Consider the following 21,510-nt stretch of genomic DNA (forward strand, 5'->3'; position numbering starts at 1 on the left):
TCGGAATTCCGATACCGCTAATATCGGCCGATACCCGATACTTGCGGTATCGGAATGCTCAACACTAGTCATAATCATTAGATGATGTCATAATCATTTTGTTGATGTCATAATCATTTGATGATGTCATAATCATTTGATGTCATAATCATTGGATTATGTCATAATCATTTTGTTGATGTCATAATCATTTGATGATGTCATAATCATTAGATGATGTCATAATCATTTTGTTGATGTCATAATCATTTGATTATGTCATAATCATTAGATGATGTCATAATCATTTTGTTGATGTCATAATCATTTGATGATGTCATAATCATTTGATGTCATAATCATCGGATGATGTCATAATCATTTTGTTGATGTCATAATCATTTGATAATGTCATAATCATTTGATGATGCCATAATCATTTTGTTGATGGCATAATCATTTGATGATGTCATAATCATTTGATGTCATAATCATTGGATGATGTCATAAACTTTTTTTTTATGTCATAATCATTTGATGATGTCATAATCATTTGATGTCATAATCATTTGATGATGTCATAATCATTTTGTTGATGTCATAATCATTTTGTTGATGTCATAATGATTTGATGATGTCATAATCATTGGATGATGTCATAATCATTTTGTTGATGTCATAATCATTTGATGATGTCATAATCATTTTGTTGATGTCATAATCATTTTGTTGATGTCATAATGATTTGATGATGTCATAATCATTGGATGATGTCATAATCATTTTGTTGATGTCATAATGATTTGATGATGTCATAATCATTTGGATGATGTCATAATCACTGGATGATGTCATAATAATTTTGTTGATGTCATAATCATTTGATGATGCCATAATCATTTTGTTGATGTCATAATCATTTTATGATGTCATAATCATTTTGTTGATGTCATAATGATTTGATGATGTCATAATCATTTGATGTCATAATCATTGGATGATGTCATAATCATTTTGTTGATGTCATAATCATTTGATGATGCCATAATCATTTTGTTGATGTCGTAATCATTTGATGATGCCATAATCATTTTGTTGATGTCATAATCATTTTATGATGTCATAATCATTTTGTTGATGTCATAATCATTTTGTTGATGTCATAATGATTTGATGATGTCATAATCATTGGATGATGTCATAATCATTGGATGATGTCATCATCATTTTGTTGATGTCATAACCATTTGAGGATGTCATAATCATTTGATGTCATAATCATTGGATGATGTCATAATCATTTTGTTGATGTCATAATCATTAGATGATGGCATAATCATTGGATGATGTCATCATCATTTTGTTGATGTCATAATCATTTGATGATGTCATAATCATTTGATGTCATAATCATTGGATGATGTCATAATCATTTTGTTGATGTCATAATCATTTCATGATGTCATAAACATTTGATGTCATAATCATTGGATGATGTCATAAACATTTTGTTGATGTCATAATCATTTGATGATGTCATAATCATTTTGTTGATGTCATAATCATTGGATGATGTCATAAACATTTTGTTGATGTCATAATGATTTGATGATGTCATAATCATTGGATGATGTCATAATCGTTTTGTTGATGTCATAATCATTTGATGTCATAATCATTGGATGATGTCATAATCATTTAATGATGTCATAATCATTTGATGATGTCATAATCATTAGATGATGTCATAATCATTGGATGATGTCATCATCATTTTGTTGATGTCATAATCATTTTATGATGTCATAATCATTTTGTTGATGTCATAATCATTTTGTTGATGTCATAATGATTTGATGATGTCATAATCTTTGGATGATGTCATAATCATTGGATGATGTCATCATCATTTTGTTGATGTCATAATCATTTGATGATGTCGTAATCATTTTGTTGATGTCATAATCATTTTGTTGATGTCATAATGATTTGATGATGTCATAATCATTTGATGTCATAATCATTGGATGATGTCATAATCGTTTTGTTGATGTCATAATCATTTGATGTCATAATCATTGGATGATGTCATAATCATTTAATGATGTCATAATCATTTGATGATGTCATAATCATTAGATGATGTCATAATCATTGGATGATGTCATCATCATTTTGTTGATGTCATAATCATTTGATGATGTCATAATCATTTGATGTCATAATCATTGGATGATGTCATAATCATTTTGTTAATGTCATAATCATTTGATGATGTCATAATCATTTTGTTGATGTAATAATCATTTTGTTGATGTCATAATGATTTGATGATGTCATAATCATTGGATGATGTCATAATCATTTTGTAGATGTCATAAACATTTGATGATGCCATAATCATTTTGTTGATGTCATAATCATTTTATGATGTCATAATCATTGGATGATGTCATAATCATTTTGTTGATGTCATAATGATTTGATGATGTCATAATCATTGGATGATGTAATAATCATTGGATGATGTCATAATCATTTTGTTGATGTCATAATCATTTTATGATGTCATAATCATTGGATGATGTCATAATCATTGGATGATGTCATAATTATTTTGTTGATGTCATAATCATTTGATGATGCCATAATCATTTTGTTGATGTCATAATCATTTTGTTGATGTCATAATGATTTGATGATGTTATAATCATTGGATGATGTCATAATCATTGGATGATGTCATAATCATTTTGTTGATGTCATAATCATTTGATGTCATAATCATTGGATGATGTCATAATCATTTTGTTGATGTCATAATCATTTGATGATGTCATAATCATTAGATGATGTCATAATCATTTTGTTGATGTCATAATCATTTGATGATGTCATAATCATTTGATGTCATAATCATTGGATGATGTCATAATCGTTTTGTTGATGTCATAATCATTTGATGTCATAATCATTGGATGATGTCATAATCATTTAATGATGTCATAATCATTTGATGATGTCATAATCATTAGATGAAGTCATAATCATTGGATGATGTCATCATCATTTTGTTGATGTCATAATCATTTGATGATGTCATAATCATTTGATGTCATAATCATTGGATGATGTCATAATCATTTTGTTAATGTCATAATCATTTGATGATGTCATAATCATTTTGTTGATGTCATAATCATTTTGTTGATGTCATAATGATTTGATGATGTCATAATCATTGGATGATGTCATAATCATTTTGTTGATGTCATAATCATTTGATGATGCCATAATCATTTTGTTGATGTCATAATCATTTTATGATGTCATAATCATTGGATGATGTCATAATCATTTTGTTGATGTCATAATGATTTGATGATGTTATAATCATTGGATGATGTCATAATCATTGGATGATGTCATAATCATTTTGTTGATGTCATAATCATTTGATGATGTCATAATCATTTGATGTCATAATCATTGTATGATGTCATAATCATTTTGTTGATGTCATAATCATTTGATGATGTCATAATCATTTTGTTGATGTCATAATCATTTTGTTGATGTCATAATGATTTGATGATGTCATAATCATTGGATGATGTCATAATCATTGGATGATGTCATAATCATTTTGTTGATGTCATAATCATTTTGTTGATGTCATAATCATTTTGTTGATGTCATAATGATTTGATGATGTTATAATCATTGGATGATGTCATAATCATTGGATGATGTCATATTCATTTTGTTGATGTCATAATGATTTGATGTCATAATCATTGGATGATGTCATAATCATTTTGTTGATGTCATAATCATTTTGTTGATGTCATAATGATTTGATGATGTCATAATCATTGGATGATGTCATAATCATTGGATGATGTCATAATTATTTTGTTGATGTCATAATCATTTGATGATGCCATAATCATTTTGTTAATGTCATAATCATTTTGTTGATGTCATAATGATTTGATGATGTTATAATCATTGGATGATGTCATAATCATTGGATGATGTCATAATCATTTTGTTGATGTCATAATCATTTGATGTCATAATCATTGGATGATGTCATAATCATTTTGTTGATGTCATAATCATTTGATGATGTCATAATCATTAGATGATGTCATAATCATTTTGTTGATGTCATAATCATTTGATGATGTCATAATCATTTGATGTCATAATCATTGGATGATGTCATAATCGTTTTGTTGATGTCATAATCATTTGATGTCATAATCATTGGATGATGTCATAATCATTTAATGATGTCATAATCATTTGATGATGTCATAATCATTTGATGTGATAATCATTGGATGATGTCATAATCATTTGATGATGTCATAATCATTTTGTTGATGTCATAATCATTTGATGTCATAATCATTGGATGATGTCGTAATCATTTTGTTAATGTCATAATCATTTGATGATGTCATAATCATGTTGTTGATGTAATAATCATTTTGTTGATGTCATAATGATTTGATGATGTCATAATCGTTGGATGATGTCATAATCATTGGATGATGTCATAATCATTTTGTTGATGTCATAATCATTTTATGATGTCATAATCATTGGATGATGTCATAATCATTGGATGATGTCATAATTATTTTGTTGATGTCATAATCATTTGATGATGCCATAATCATTTTGTTGATGTCATAATCATTTTGTTGATGTCATAATGATTTGATGATGTTATAATCATTGGATGATGTCATAATCATTGGATGATGTCATAATCATTTTGTTGATGTCATAATCATTTGATGTCATAATCACTGGATGATGTCATAATCATTTTGTTGATGTCATAATCATTTGATGATGTCATAATCATTAGATGATGTCATAATCATTTTGTTGATGTCATAATCATTTGATGATGTCATAATCATTTGATGTCATAATCATTGGATGATGTCATAATCGTTTTGTTGATGTCATAATCATTTGATGTCATAATCATTGGATGATGTCATAATCATTTAATGATGTCATAATCATTTGATGATGTCATAATCATTAGATGATGTCATAATCATTGGATGATGTCATCATCATTTTGTTGATGTCATAATCATTTGATGATGTCATAATCATTGGATGATGTCATAATCATTGGATGATGTCATAATTATTTTGTTGATGTCATAATCATTTGATGATGCCATAATCATTTTGTTGATGTCATAATCATTTTGTGGATGTCATAATGATTTGATGATGTTATAATCATTGGATGATGTCATAATCATTGGAAGATGTCATAATCATTTTGTTGATGTCATAATCATTTGATGTCATAATCATTGGATGATGTCATAATCATTTTGTTGATGTCATAATCATTTGATGATGTCATAATCATTAGATGATGTCATAATCATTTTGTTGATGTCATAATCATTTGATGATGTCATAATCATTTGATGTCATAATCATTGGATGATGTCATAATCGTTTTGTTGATGTCATAATCATTTGATGTCATAATCATTGGATGATGTCATAATCATTTAATGATGTCATAATCATTTGATGATGTCATAATCATTTGATGTGATAATCATTGGATGATGTCATAATCATTTGATGATGTCATAATCATTTTGTTGATGTCATAATCATTTGATGTCATAATCATTGGATGATGTCGTAATCATTTTGTTAATGTCATAATCATTTGATGATGTCATAATCATGTTGTTGATGTAATAATCATTTTGTTGATGTCATAATGATTTGATGATGTCATAATCGTTGGATGATGTCATAATCATTGGATGATGTCATAATCATTTTGTTGATGTCATAATCATTTTATGATGTCATAATCATTGGATGATGTCATAATCATTGGATGATGTCATAATTATTTTGTTGATGTCATAATCATTTGATGATGCCATAATCATTTTGTTGATGTCATAATCATTTTGTTGATGTCATAATGATTTGATGATGTTATAATCATTGGATGATGTAATAATCATTGGATGATGTCATAATCATTTTGTTGATGTCATAATCATTTGATGTCATAATCATTGGATGATGTCATAATCATTTTGTTGATGTCATAATCATTTGATGATGTCATAATCATTAGATGATGTCATAATCATTTGATGATGTCATAATCATTTGATGTCATAATCATTGGATGATGTCATAATCGTTTTGTTGATGTCATAATCATTTGATGTCATAATCATTGGATGATGTAATAATCATTTAATGATGTCATAATCATTTGATGATGTCATAATCATTAGATGATGTCATAATCATTGGATGATGTCATCATCATTTTGTTGATGTCATAATCATTTGATGATGTCATAATCATTTGATGTCATAATCATTGGATGATGTCATAATCATTTTGTTAATGTCATAATCATTTGATGATGTCATAATCATTTTGTTGATGTCATAATCATTTTGTTGATGTCATAATGATTTGATGATGTCATAATCATTGGATGATGTCATAATCATTTTGTTGATGTCATAATCATTTGATGATGCCATAATCATTTTGTTGATGTCATAATCATTTTATGATGTCATAATCATTGGATGATGTCATAATCATTTTGTTGATGTCATAATGATTTGATGATGTCATAATCATTGGATGATGTCATAATCATTGGATGATGTCATAATCATTTTGTTGATGTCATAATCATTTGATGATGTCATAATCATTTGATGTCATAATCATTGTATGATGTCATAATCATTTTGTTGATGTCATAATCATTTTGTTGATGTCATAATCATTTTGTTGATGTCATAATGATTTGATGATGTTATAATCATTGGATGATGTCATAATCATTGGATGATGTCATAATCATTTTGTTGATGTCATAATCATTTTGTTGATGTCATAATGATTTGATGATGTCATAATCATTGGATGATGTCATAATCATTGGATGATGTCATAATTATTTTGTTGATGTCATAATCATTGGATGATGTCATAATCATTGGATGATGTCATAATCATTTTGTTGATGTCATAATCATTTGATGATGTCATAATCATTTGATGTCATAATCATTGGATGATGTCATAATCATTTTGTTGATGTCATAATCATTTGATGATGTCATAATCATTTTGTTGATGTCATAATCATTTTGTTGATGTCATAATGATTTGATGATGTCATAATCATTGGATGATGTCACAATCATTGGATGATGTCATAATCATTTTGTTGATGTCATAATCATTTGATGATGCCATAATCATTTTGTTGATGTCATAATCATTTTGTTGATGTCATAATGATTTGATGATGTTATAATCATTGGATGATGTCATAATCATTGGATGATGTCATAATCATTTTGTTGATGTCATAATCATTTTATGTCATAATCATTGGATGATGTCATAATCATTTTGTTGATGTCATAATCATTTGATGATGTCATAATCATTAGATGATGTCATAATCATTTTGTTGATGTCATAATCATTTGATGATGTCATAATCATTTGATGTCATAATCATTGGATTATGTCATAATCATTTTGTTGATGTCATAATCATTTGATGATGTCATAATCATTAGATGATGTCATAATCATTTTGTTGATGTCATAATCATTTGATTATGTCATAATCATTAGATGATGTCATAATCATTTAGTTGATGTCATAATCATTTGATGATGTCATAATCATTTGATGTCATAATCATCGGATGATGTCATAATCATTTTGTTGATGTTATAATCATTTGATAATGTCATAATCATTTGATGATGCCATAATCATTTTGTTGATGGCATAATCATTTGATGATGTCATAATCATTTGATGTCATAATCATTGGATGATGTCATAAACATTTTGTTGATGTCATAATCATTTGATGATGTCATAATCATTTGATGTCATAATCATTTGATGATGTCATAATCATTTTGTTGATGTCATAATCATTTTGTTGATGTCATAATGATTTGATGATGTCATAATCATTGGGTGATGTCATAATCATTTTGTTGATGTCATAATCATTTGATGATGTCATAATCATTTTGTTGATGTCATAATCATTTTGTTGATGTCATAATGATTTGATGATGTCATAATCATTGGATGATGTCATAATCATTGGATGATGTCATAATCATTTTGTTGATGTCATAATGATTTGATGATGTCATAATCATTTGGATGATGTCATTATCATTGGATGATGTCATAATCATTTTGTTGATGTCATAATCATTTGATGATGCCATAATCATTTTGTTGATGTCATAATCATTTTATGATGTCATAATCATTTTGTTGATGTCATAATGATTTGATGATGTCATAATCATTTGATGTCATAATCATTGGATGATGTCATAATCATTTTGTTGATGTCATAATCATTTGATGATGCCATAATCATTTTGTTGATGTCGTAATCATTTGATGATGCCATAATCATTTTGTTGATGTCATAATCATTTTATGATGTCATAATCATTTTGTTGATGTCATAATCATTTTGTTGATGTCATAATGATTTGATGATGTCATAATCATTGGATGATGTCATAATCATTGGATGATGTCATCATCATTTTGTTGATGTCATAACCATTTGATGATGTCATAATCATTTGATGTCATAATCATTGGATGATGTCATAATCATTTTGTTGATGTCATAATCATTAGATGATGTCATAATCATTGGATGATGTCATCATCATTTTGTTGATGTCATAATCATTTGATGATGTCATAATCATTTGATGTCATAATCATTGGATGATGTCATAATCATTTTGTTGATGTCATAATCATTTCATGATGTCATAAACATTTGATGTCATAATCATTGGATGATGTCATAAACATTTTATTGATGTCATAATCATTTGATGATGTCATAATCATTTTGTTGATGTCATAATCATTGGATGATGTCATAAACATTTTGTTGATGTCATAATGATTTGATGATGTCATAATCATTGGATGATGTCATAATCGTTTTGTTGATGTCATAATCATTTGATGTCATAATCATTGGATGATGTCATAATCATTTAATGATGTCATAATCATTTGATGATGTCATAATCATTAGATGATGTCATAATCATTGGATGATGTCATCATCATTTTGTTGATGTCATAATCATTTTATGATGTCATAATCATTTTGTTGATGTCATAATCATTTTGTTGATGTCATAATGATTTGATGATGTCATAATCTTTGGATGATGTCATAATCATTGGATGATGTCATCATCATTTTGTTGATGTCAATATCATTTGATGATGTCATAATCATTTGATGTCATAATCATTGGATGATGTCATAATCATTTTGTTGATGTCATAATCATTTGATGATGTCATAATCATTTTGTTGATGTCATAATCATTTTGTTGATGTCATAATGATTTGATGATGTCATAATCATTGGATGATGTCATAATCATTGGATGATGTCATAATTATTTTGTTGATGTCATAATCATTTGATGATGCCATAATCATTTTGTTGATGTCATAATCATTTTGTTGATGTCATAATGATTTGATGATGTTATAATCATTGGATGATGTCATAATCATTGGATGATGTCATAATCATTTTGTTGATGTCATAATCATTTGATGTCATAATCATTGGATGATGTCATAATCATTTTGTTGATGTCATAATCATTTGATGATGTCATAATCATTAGATGATGTCATAATCATTTTGTTGATGTCATAATCATTTGATGATGTCATAATCATTTGATGTCATAATCATTGGATGATGTCATAATCGTTTTGTTGATGTCATAATCATTTGATGTCATAATCATTGGATGATGTCATAATCATTTAATGATGTCATTATCATTTGATGATGTCATAATCATTAGATGATGTCATAATCATTGGATGATGTCATCATCATTTTGTTGATGTCATAATCATTTGATGATGTCATAATCATTTGATGTCATAATCATTGGATGATGTCATAATCATTTTGTTAATGTCATAATCATTTGATGATGTCATAATCATTTTGTTGATGTAATAATCATTTTGTAGATGTCATAATGATTTGATGATGTCATAATCATTGGATGATGTCATAATCATTTTGTAGATGTCATAATCATTTGATGATGCCATAATCATTTTGTTGATGTCATAATCATTTTATGATGTCATAATCATTGGATGATGTCATAATCATTTTGTTGATGTCATAATGATTTGATGATGTCATAATCATTGGATGATGTAATAATCATTGGATGATGTCATAATCATTTTGTTGATGTCATAATCATTTTATGATGTCATAATCATTGGATGATGTCATAATCATTGGATGATGTCATAATTATTTTGTTGATGTCATAATCATTTGATGATGCCATAATCATTTTGTTGATGTCATAATCATTTTGTTGATGTCATAATGATTTGATGATGTTATAATCATTGGATGATGTCATAATCATTGGATGATGTCATAATCATTTTGCTGATGTCATAATCATTTGATGTCATAATCATTGGATGATGTCATAATCATTTTGTTGATGTCATAATCATTTGATGATGTCATAATCATTAGATGATGTCATAATCATTTTGTTGATGTCATAATCATTTGATTATGTCATAATCATTTGATGTCATAATCATTGGATGATGTCATAATCATTTGATGTCATAATCATTGGATGATGTCATAATCATTTAATGATGTCATAATCATTTGATGATGTCATAATCATTAGATGATGTCATAATCATTGGATGATGTCATCATCATTTTGTTGATGTCATAATCATTTGATGATGTCATAATCATTTGATGTCATAATCATTGGATGATGTCATAATCATTTTGTTAATGTCATAATCATTTGATGATGTCATAATCATTTTGTTGATGTCATAATCATTTTGTTGATGTCATAATGATTTGATGATGTCATAATCATTGGATGATGTCATAATCATTTTGTTGATGTCATAATCATTTGATGATGCCATAATCATTTTGTTGATGTCATAATCATTTTATGATGTCATAATCATTGGATGATGTCATAATCATTTTGTTGATGTCATAATGATTTGATGATGTCATAATCATTGGATGATGTCATAATCATTGGATGATGTCATAATCATTTTGTTGATGTCATAATCATTTGATGATGTCATAATCATTTGATGTCATAATCATTGTATGATGTCATAATCATTTTGTTGATGTCATAATCATTTGATGATGTCATAATCATTTTGTTGATGTCATAATCATTTTGTTGATGTCATAATGATTTGATGATGTCATAATCATTGGATGATGTCATAATCATTGGATGATGTCATAATCATTTTGTTGATGTCATAATCATTTTGTTGATGTCATAATCATTTTATTGATGTCATAATGATTTGATGATGTTATAATCATTGGATGATGTCATAATCATTGGATGATGTCATAATCATTTTGTTGATGTCATAATCATTTGATGTCATAATCATTGGATGATGTCATAATCATTTTGTTGATGTCATAATCATTTTGTTGATGTCATAATGATTTGATGATGTCATAACCATTGGATGATGTCATAATCATTGGATGATGTCATAATTATTTTGTTGATGTCATAATCATTTGATGATGCCATAATCATTTTGTTGATGTCATAATCATTTTGTTGATGTCATAATGATTTGATGATGTTATAATCATTGGATGATGTCATAATCATTGGATGATGTCATAATAATTTTGTTGATGTCATAATCATTTGATGTCATAATCATTGGATGATGTCATAATCATTTTGTTGATGTCATAATCATTTGATGATGTCATAATCATTAGATGATGTCATAATCATTTTGTTGATGTCATAATCATTTGATGATGTCATAATCATTTGATGTCATAATCATTGGATGATGTCATAATCGTTTTGTTGATGTCATAATCATTTGATGTCATAATCATTGGATGATGTCATAATCATTTAATGATGTCATAATCATTTGATGATGTCATAATCATTTGATGTGATAATCATTGGATGATGTCATAATCATTGGATGATGTCATAATCATTTTGTTGATGTCATAATCATTTGATGTCATAATCATTGGATGATGTCGTAATCATTTTGTTAATGTCATAATCATTTGATGATGTCATAATCATGTTGTTGATGTAATAATCATTTTGTTGATGTCATAATGATTTGATGATGTCATAATCATTGGATGATGTCATAAACATTTTGTTGATGTCATAATCATTTCATGATGCCATAATCATTTTGTTGATGTCATAATCATTTTATGATGTCATAATCATTTTGTTGATGTCATAATCATTTTGTTGATGTCATAATGATTTGATGATGTCATAATCATTGGATGATGTCATAATCATTGGATGATGTCATAATCATTTTGTTGATGTCATAATCATTTGATGATGTCATAATCATTTGATGTCATAATCATTGGATGATGTCATAATCATTTTGTTGATGTCATAATCATTTGATGATGTCATAATCATTTTGTTGATGTCATAATGATTTGATGATGTCATAATCATTGGATGATGTCATAATCATTGGATGATGTCATAATCATTTTGTTGATGTCATAATCATTTTGTTGATGTCATAATCATTTTGTTGATGTCATAATGATTTGATGATGTTATAATCATTGGATGATGTCATAATCATTGGATGATGTCATAATCATTTTGTTGATGTCATAATCATTTGATGTCATAATCATTGGATGATGTCATAATCATTTTGTTGATGTCATAATCATTTGATGATGTCATAATCATTAGATGATGTCATAATCATTTTGTTGATGTCATAATCATTTGATGATGTCATAATCATTTGATGTCATAATCATTGGATGATGTCATAATCATTTTGTTGATGTCATAATCATTTGATGATGTCATAATCATTAGATGATGTCATAATCATTTTGTTGATGTCATAATCATTTGATGATGTCATAATCATTAGATGATGTCATAATCATTTTGTTGATGTCATAATCATTTGATTATGTCATAATCATTTGTTGTCATAATCATCGGATGATGTCATAATCATTTGATAATGTCATAATCATTAGATGATGTCATAATCATTTGATGATGTCATAATCATTTTATTGATGTCATAATCATTTGATGATGTCATAAGCATTTGATGTCATAATCATTGGATGATGTCATAATCATTTTGTTGATGTCATAATCATTTGATGATGTCATAATCATTAGATGATGTCATAATCATTTTGTTGATGTCATAATGATTTGATGATGTCATAATCATTGGATGATGTCATAATCATTGGATGATGTTATCATCATTTTGTTGATGTCATAATCATTTGATGATGTCATAATCATTTGATGTCATAATCATTTGATGATGTCATAATCATTTTTTTGATGTCATAATCATTTTGTTGATGTCATAATGATTTGATGATGTCATAATCATTGGATGATGTCATAATCATTTTGTTGATGTCATAATCATTGATGATGCCATAATCATTTTGTTGATGTCATAATCATTTTATGATGTCATAATCATTTTGTTGATGTCATAATCATTTTGTTGATGTCATAATGATTTGATGATGTCATAATCATTTGATGTCATAATCATTGGATGATGTCATAATCATTTTGTTGATGTCATAATCATTTGATGATGTCATAATGATTTTGTTGATGTCATAATCATTTGATGATGCCATAATCATTTTGTTGATGTCATAATCATTTTGTTGATGTCATAATGATTTGATGATGTCATAATCATTTGATGTCATAATCATTGGATGATGTCATAATCATTTTGTTGATGTCATAATCATTTGATGATGTCAATCATTTTGTTGATGTCATAATCATTTTGTTGATGTCATAATGATTTGATGATGTCATAATCATTTGATGATGTCATAATCATTTTGTTGATGTCATAATCATTTGATGATGCCATAATCATTTTGTTGATGTCATAATCATTTGATGATGCCATAATCATTTTGTTGATGTCATGATCATTGGATGATGTCATAATCATTTTGTTGATGTCATAATCATTTGTTGATGTCATAATCATTGGATGATGTCATAATCATTTTGTTGATGTCATAATCATTTGATGATGTCATAATCATTAGATGATGTCATAATCATTTGATGTCATAATCTTTTTGTTGATGTCATAATCATTTGATGATGTCATAATCATTAGATGATGTCATAATTATTTTGTTGATATCATAATCATTTTGTTGATGTCATAATGATTTGATGATGTCATAATCATTTGATGTCATAATCATTGGATGATGTCATAATCATTTTGTTGATGTCATAATCTTTTGATGATGTCATAATCATTTGATGTCATAATCATTGGATGATGTCATAATCATTTTGTTGATGTTATAATCATTTGATGTCATAATCATTGGATGATGTCATAAACATTTTGTTGATGTCATAATCATTTGATGATGTCATAATCATTTTGTTGATGTCATAATCATTTGATGATGTCATAATCATTAGATGATGTCATAATCATTTTGTTGATGTCATAATCATTTGATGATGTCATAATCATTTTGTTGATGTCATAATCATTTGATGATGTCATAATCATTTGATGTCATAATCATGGGATGATGTCATAATCATTTTGTTGATGTCATAATCATTTGATGATGTCATAATCATTTGATGATGTCATAATCATTTTGTTGATGTCATAATGATTTGATGATGTCATAATCATTGGATGATGTCATCATCATTTTGTTGATGTCATAATCATTTGATGATGTCATAATCATTTGATGTCATAATCATTGGATGATGTCATAATCATTTTGTTAATGTCATAATCATTTGATGATGTCATAATCATTTTGTTGATGTAATAATCATTTTGTTGATGTCATAATGATTTGATGATGTCATAATCATTTGATGATATCATAATCATTTTGTTGATGTCATAATCATTTGATGATGCTATAATCATTTTGTTGATGTCATAATCATTTTATGATGTCATAATCATTTTGTTGATATAATAATCATTTTGTTGATGTCATATTGATTTGATGATGTCATAATCATTTGATGTCATAATCATTGGATGATGTCATAATCATTTTGTTGATGTCATAATCATTTGATGATGTCATAATGATTTTGTTGATGTCATAATCATTTGATGATGCCATAATCATTTTGTTGATGTCATAATCATTTTATGATGTCATAATCATTTTGTTGATGTCATAATGATTTGATGATGTCATAATCATTTGATGTCATAATCATTGGATGATGTCATAATCATTTTGTTGATGTCATAATCATTTGATGATGTCATAATCATTTGATGTCATAATCATTGGATGATTTCATAATCATTTTGTTGATGTCATAATCATTAGATGATGTCATAATCATTTTGTTGATGTCACAATCATTTGATGATGTCATAATCATTAGATGATATCATAATCATTTTTTTGATGTCATAATCATTTGGTGATGTCATAATCATTAGATGATGTCATAATCATTTTGTTGATGTCATAATCATTTGATGATGTCATAATCATTTGATGTCATAATCATTGGATGATGTCATAAACATTTTGTTGATGTCATAATCATTTGATGATGTCATAATCATTTTGTTGATGTCATAATCATTTGATGATGTCATAATCATTAGATGATGTCATAATCATTTTGTTGATGTCATAATCATTTGATGATGTCATAATCATTTTGTTGATGTCATAATCATTTGATGATGTCATAATCATTTGATGATGTCAATCATTTTGTTGATGTCATAATCATTTTGTTGATGTCATAATGATTTGATGATGTCATAATCATTGGATGATGTCATAATAATTTTGTTGATGTCATAATCATTTGATGTGATAATCATTGGATGATGTCATAATCATTTGATGATGTCATAATCATTTTGTTGATGTCATAATCATTTGATGATGCCATAATCATTTTGTTGATGTCATAATCATTTGATGATGCCATAATCATTTTGTTGATGTCATAATCATTGGATGATGTCATAATCATTTTGTTGATGTCATAATCATTTGTTGATGTCATAATCATTGGATGATGTCATAATCATTTTGTTGATGTCATAATCATTTGATGATGTCATAATCATTAGATGATGTCATAATCATTTGATGTCATAATCATTTTGTTGATGTCATAATCATTTGATGATGTCATAATCATTAGATGATGTCATAATTATTTTGTTGATATCATAATCATTTTGTTGATGTCATAATGATTTGATGATGTCATAATCATTTGATGTCATAATCATTGGATGATGTCATAATCATTTTGTTGATGTCATAATCATTTGATGATGTCATAATCATTTGATGTCATAATCATTGGATGATGTCATAATCATTTTGTTGATGTCATAATCATTTGATGTCATAATCATTGGATGATGTCATAAACATTTTGTTGATGTCATAATCATTTGATGATGTCATAATCATTTTGTTGATGTCATAATCATTTGATGATGTCATAATCATTAGATGATGTCATAATCATTTTGTTGATGTCATAATCATTTGATGATGTCATAATCATTTTGTTGATGTCATAATCATTTGATGATGTCATAATCATTTGATGTCATAATCATGGGATGATGTCATAATCATTTTGTTGATGTCATAATCATTTGATGATGTCATAATCATTTGATGATGTCATAATCATTTTGTTGATGTCATAATGATTTGATGATGTCATTATCATTGGATGATGTCATCATCATTTTGTTGATGTCATAATCATTTGATGATGTCATAATCATTTGATGTCATAATCATTGGATGATGTCATAATCATTTTGTTAATGTCATAATCATTTGATGATGTCATAATCATTTTGTTGATGTAATAATCATTTTGTTGATGTCATAATGATTTGATGATGTCATAATCATTGGATGATATCATAATCATTTTGTTGATGTCATAATCATTTGATGATGCTATAATCATTTTGTTGATGTCATAATCATTTTATGATGTCATAATCATTTTGTTGATATAATAATCATTTTGTTGATGTCATATTGATTTGATGATGTCATAATCATTTGATGTCATAATCATTGGATGATGTCATAATCATTTTGTTGATGTCATAATCATTTGATGATGTCATAATGATTTTGTTGATGTCATAATCATTTGATGATGCCATAATCATTTTGTTGATGTCATAATCATTTTATGATGTCATAATCATTTTGTTGATGTCATAATGATTTGATGATGTCATAATCATTTGATGTCATAATCATTGGATGATGTCATAATCATTTTGTTGATGTCATAATCATTTGATGATGTCATAATCATTTGATGTCATAATCATTGGATGATTTCATAATCATTTTGTTGATGTCATAATCATTTGATGATGTCATAATCATTAGATGATGTCATAATCATTTTGTTGATGTCACAATCATTTGATGATGTCATAATCATTAGATGATGTCATAATCATTTTTTTGATGTCATAATCATTTGATGATGTCATAATCATTAGATGATGTCATAATCATTTTGTTGATGTCATAATCATTTGATGATGTCATAATCATTTGATGTCATAATCATTGGATGATGTCATAAACATTTTGTTGATGTCATAATCATTTGATGATGTCATAATCATTTTGTTGATGTCATAATCATTTGATGATGTCATAATCATTAGATGATGTCATAATCATTTTGTTGATGTCATAATCATTTGATGATGTCATAATCATTTTGTTGATGTCATAATCATTTGATGATGTCATAATCATTTGATGTCATAATCATGGGATGATGTCATAATCATTTTGTTGATGTCATAAACATTTGATGATGTCATAATCATTAGATGATGTCATAATCATTTTGTTGATGTCATAATGATTTGATGATGTCATAATCATTGGATGATGTCATAATCATTGGATGATGTCATCATCATTTTGTTGATGTCATAATCATTTGATGATGTCATAATCATTTGATGTCATAATCATTGGATGATGTCATAATCATTTTGTTAATGTCATAATCATTTGATGATGTCATAATCATTTTGTTGATGTAATAATCATTTTGTTGATGTCATAATTATTTGATGATGTCATAATCATTGTATGATATCATAATCATTTTGTTGATGTCATAATCATTTTGTTGATGTCATAATCATTTTGTTGATGTCATAATCATTTGATGATGTCATAATGATTTTGTTGATGTCATAATCATTTGATGATGCCATAATCATTTTGTTGATGTCATAATCATTTTATGATGTCATAATCATTTTGTTGATGTCATAATCATTTTGTTCATGTCATAATGATTTGAAGATGTCATAATCATTTGATGTCATAATCATTGGATGATGTCATAAACATTGGATGATGTCATAATCATTTTGTTGATGTCATAATCATTTGATGATGTCAATCATTTTGTTGATGTCACAATCATTGGATGATGTCATCATCATTTTGTTGTTGTCATAATCATTTGATGATGTCATAATCATTTGATGTCATAATCATTGGATGATGTCAAAATCATTTTGTTGATGTCATAATCATTTGATGATGTCATAATCATTAGATGATGTCATAATTATTTTGTTGATGTCATAATCATTTTGTTGATGTCATAATGATTTGATGATGTCATAATCATTTGATGTCATAATCATTGGATGATGTCATAATCATTTTGTTGATGTCATAATCATTTGATGATGTCATAATCATTTGATGTCATAATCATTGGATGATGTCATAATCATTTTGTTGATGTCATAATCATTTGATGTCAGAATCATTAGAAGATGTCATAATCATTTTGTTGATGTCATAATCATTAGATGATGTCATAATCATTTTGTTGATGTCATAATCATTTGATGATGTCATAATCATTAGATGATGTCATAATCATTTTGTTGATGTCATAATCATTTGATGATGTAATAATCATTAGATGATGTCATAATCATTTTGTTGATGTCATAATCATTTGATGATGTCATAATCATTAGATGATGTCATAATCATTTTGTTGAAGTCATAATCATTTGATGATGTCATAATCATTTGATGTCATAATCATTGGATGATGTCATAAACATTTTGTTGATGTCATAATCATTTGATGATGTCATAATCATTTTGTTGATGTCATAATCATTTGATGATGTCATAATCATTAGATGATGTCATAATCATTTTGTTGATGTCATAATCATTGGATGATGTCATAATCATTTTGTTGATGTCATAATCATTTGAAGATGTCATAATCATTTGATGTCATAATCATTGGATGATGTCATAATCATTGGATGATGTCATAACCATTTTGTTGATGTCATAATCATTTGATGATGTCATAATCATTTGATGTCATAATCATCGGATGATGTCATAATCATTTTGTTGATGTCATAATCTTTTGATAATGTCATAATCATTTGATGATGCCATAATCATTTTGTTGATGTCATAATCATTTGATGATGTCATAATCATTTGATGTCATAATCATTTGATGATGTCATAATCATTTTGTTGATGTCATAATCATTTTGTTGATGTCATAATGATTTGATGATGTCATAATCATTGGATGATGTCATAATCATTTTGTTGATGTCATAATCATTTGATGATGTCATAATCATTTTGTTGATGTCATAATCATTTTGTTGATGTCATAATGATTTGATGATGTCATAATCATTGGATGACGTCATAATCATTGGATGATGTCATAATCATTTTGCTGATGTCATAATGATTTGATGATGTCATAATCATTGGATGATGTCATAATCATTGGATGATGTCATAATCATTTTGTTGATGTCATAATCATTTGATGATGCCATAATCATTTTGTTGATATCATAATCACTTTATGATGTCATAATCATTTTGTTGATGTCATAATGATTTGATGATGTCATAATCATTTGATGTCATAATCATTGGATGATGTCATAATCATTTTGTTGATGTCATAATCATTTGATGATGCCATAATCATTTTGTTGATGGCATAATCATTTGATGATGCCATAATCATTTTGTTGATGGCATAATCATTTGATGATGTCATAATCATTTGATGTCATAATCATTGGATGATGTCATAATCATTTTGTTGATGTCATAATCATTTGATGATGTCATAATCATTTGATGTCATAATTTTGGATGATGTCAAAATCATTTGATGATGTCATAATCATTTTGTTGATGTCATAATCATTTGATGATGTCATAATCATTTTGTTGATGTCATAATCATTTGATGATGTCATAATCATTTTGTTGATGTCATAATCATTTTGTTGATGTCATAATGATTTGTTGATGTCATAATCATTGGATGATGTCATAATCATTGGATGATGTCATAATCATTTTGTTGATGTCATAATCATTTGATTATGTCATAATCATTTGATGTCATAATCATTGGATGATGTCATAATCATTTTGTTGATGTCATAATCATTTGATGATGTCATAATCATTTTGTTGATGTCATAATCATTTTGTTGATGTCATAATGATTTGATGATGTTATAATCATTGGATGATGTCATAATCATTGGATGATGTCATAATCATTTTGTTGATGTCATAATCATTTGATGATGCCATAATCATTTTGTTGATGTCATAATCATTTTGTTGATGTCATAATGATTTGATGATGTTATAATCATTGGATGATGTCCTAATCATTGGATGATGTCATAATCATTTTGTTGATGTCATAATCATTTGATGTCATAATCATTGGATGATGTCATAATCATTTTGTTGATGTCATAATCATTTGATGATGTCATAATCATTAGATGATGTCATAATCATTTGATGATGTCATAATCATTTGATGTCATAATCATTGGATTATGTCATAATCATTTTGTTGATGTCATAATCATTTGATGATGTCATAATCATTAGTTGATGTCATAATCATTTTGTTGATGTCATAATCATTTGATGATGTCATAATCATTAGATGATGTCATAATCATTTTGTTGATGTCATAATCATTTGATAATGTCATAATCATTTGATGATGCCATAATCATTTTGTTGATGGCATAATCATTTGATGATGTCATAATCATTTGATGTCATAATCATTGGATGATGTCATAAACATTTTGTTGATGTCATAATCATTTGATGATGTCATAATCATTTGATGTCATAATCATTTGATGAT

The sequence above is a fragment of the Dendrobates tinctorius genome, unplaced genomic scaffold (assembly GCF_039654945.1).
Source record: "Dendrobates tinctorius isolate UK_male_01 unplaced genomic scaffold, ASM3965494v1 ptg000019l, whole genome shotgun sequence".
NCBI classification, from domain to species: domain Eukaryota; kingdom Metazoa; phylum Chordata; class Amphibia; order Anura; family Dendrobatidae; genus Dendrobates; species Dendrobates tinctorius.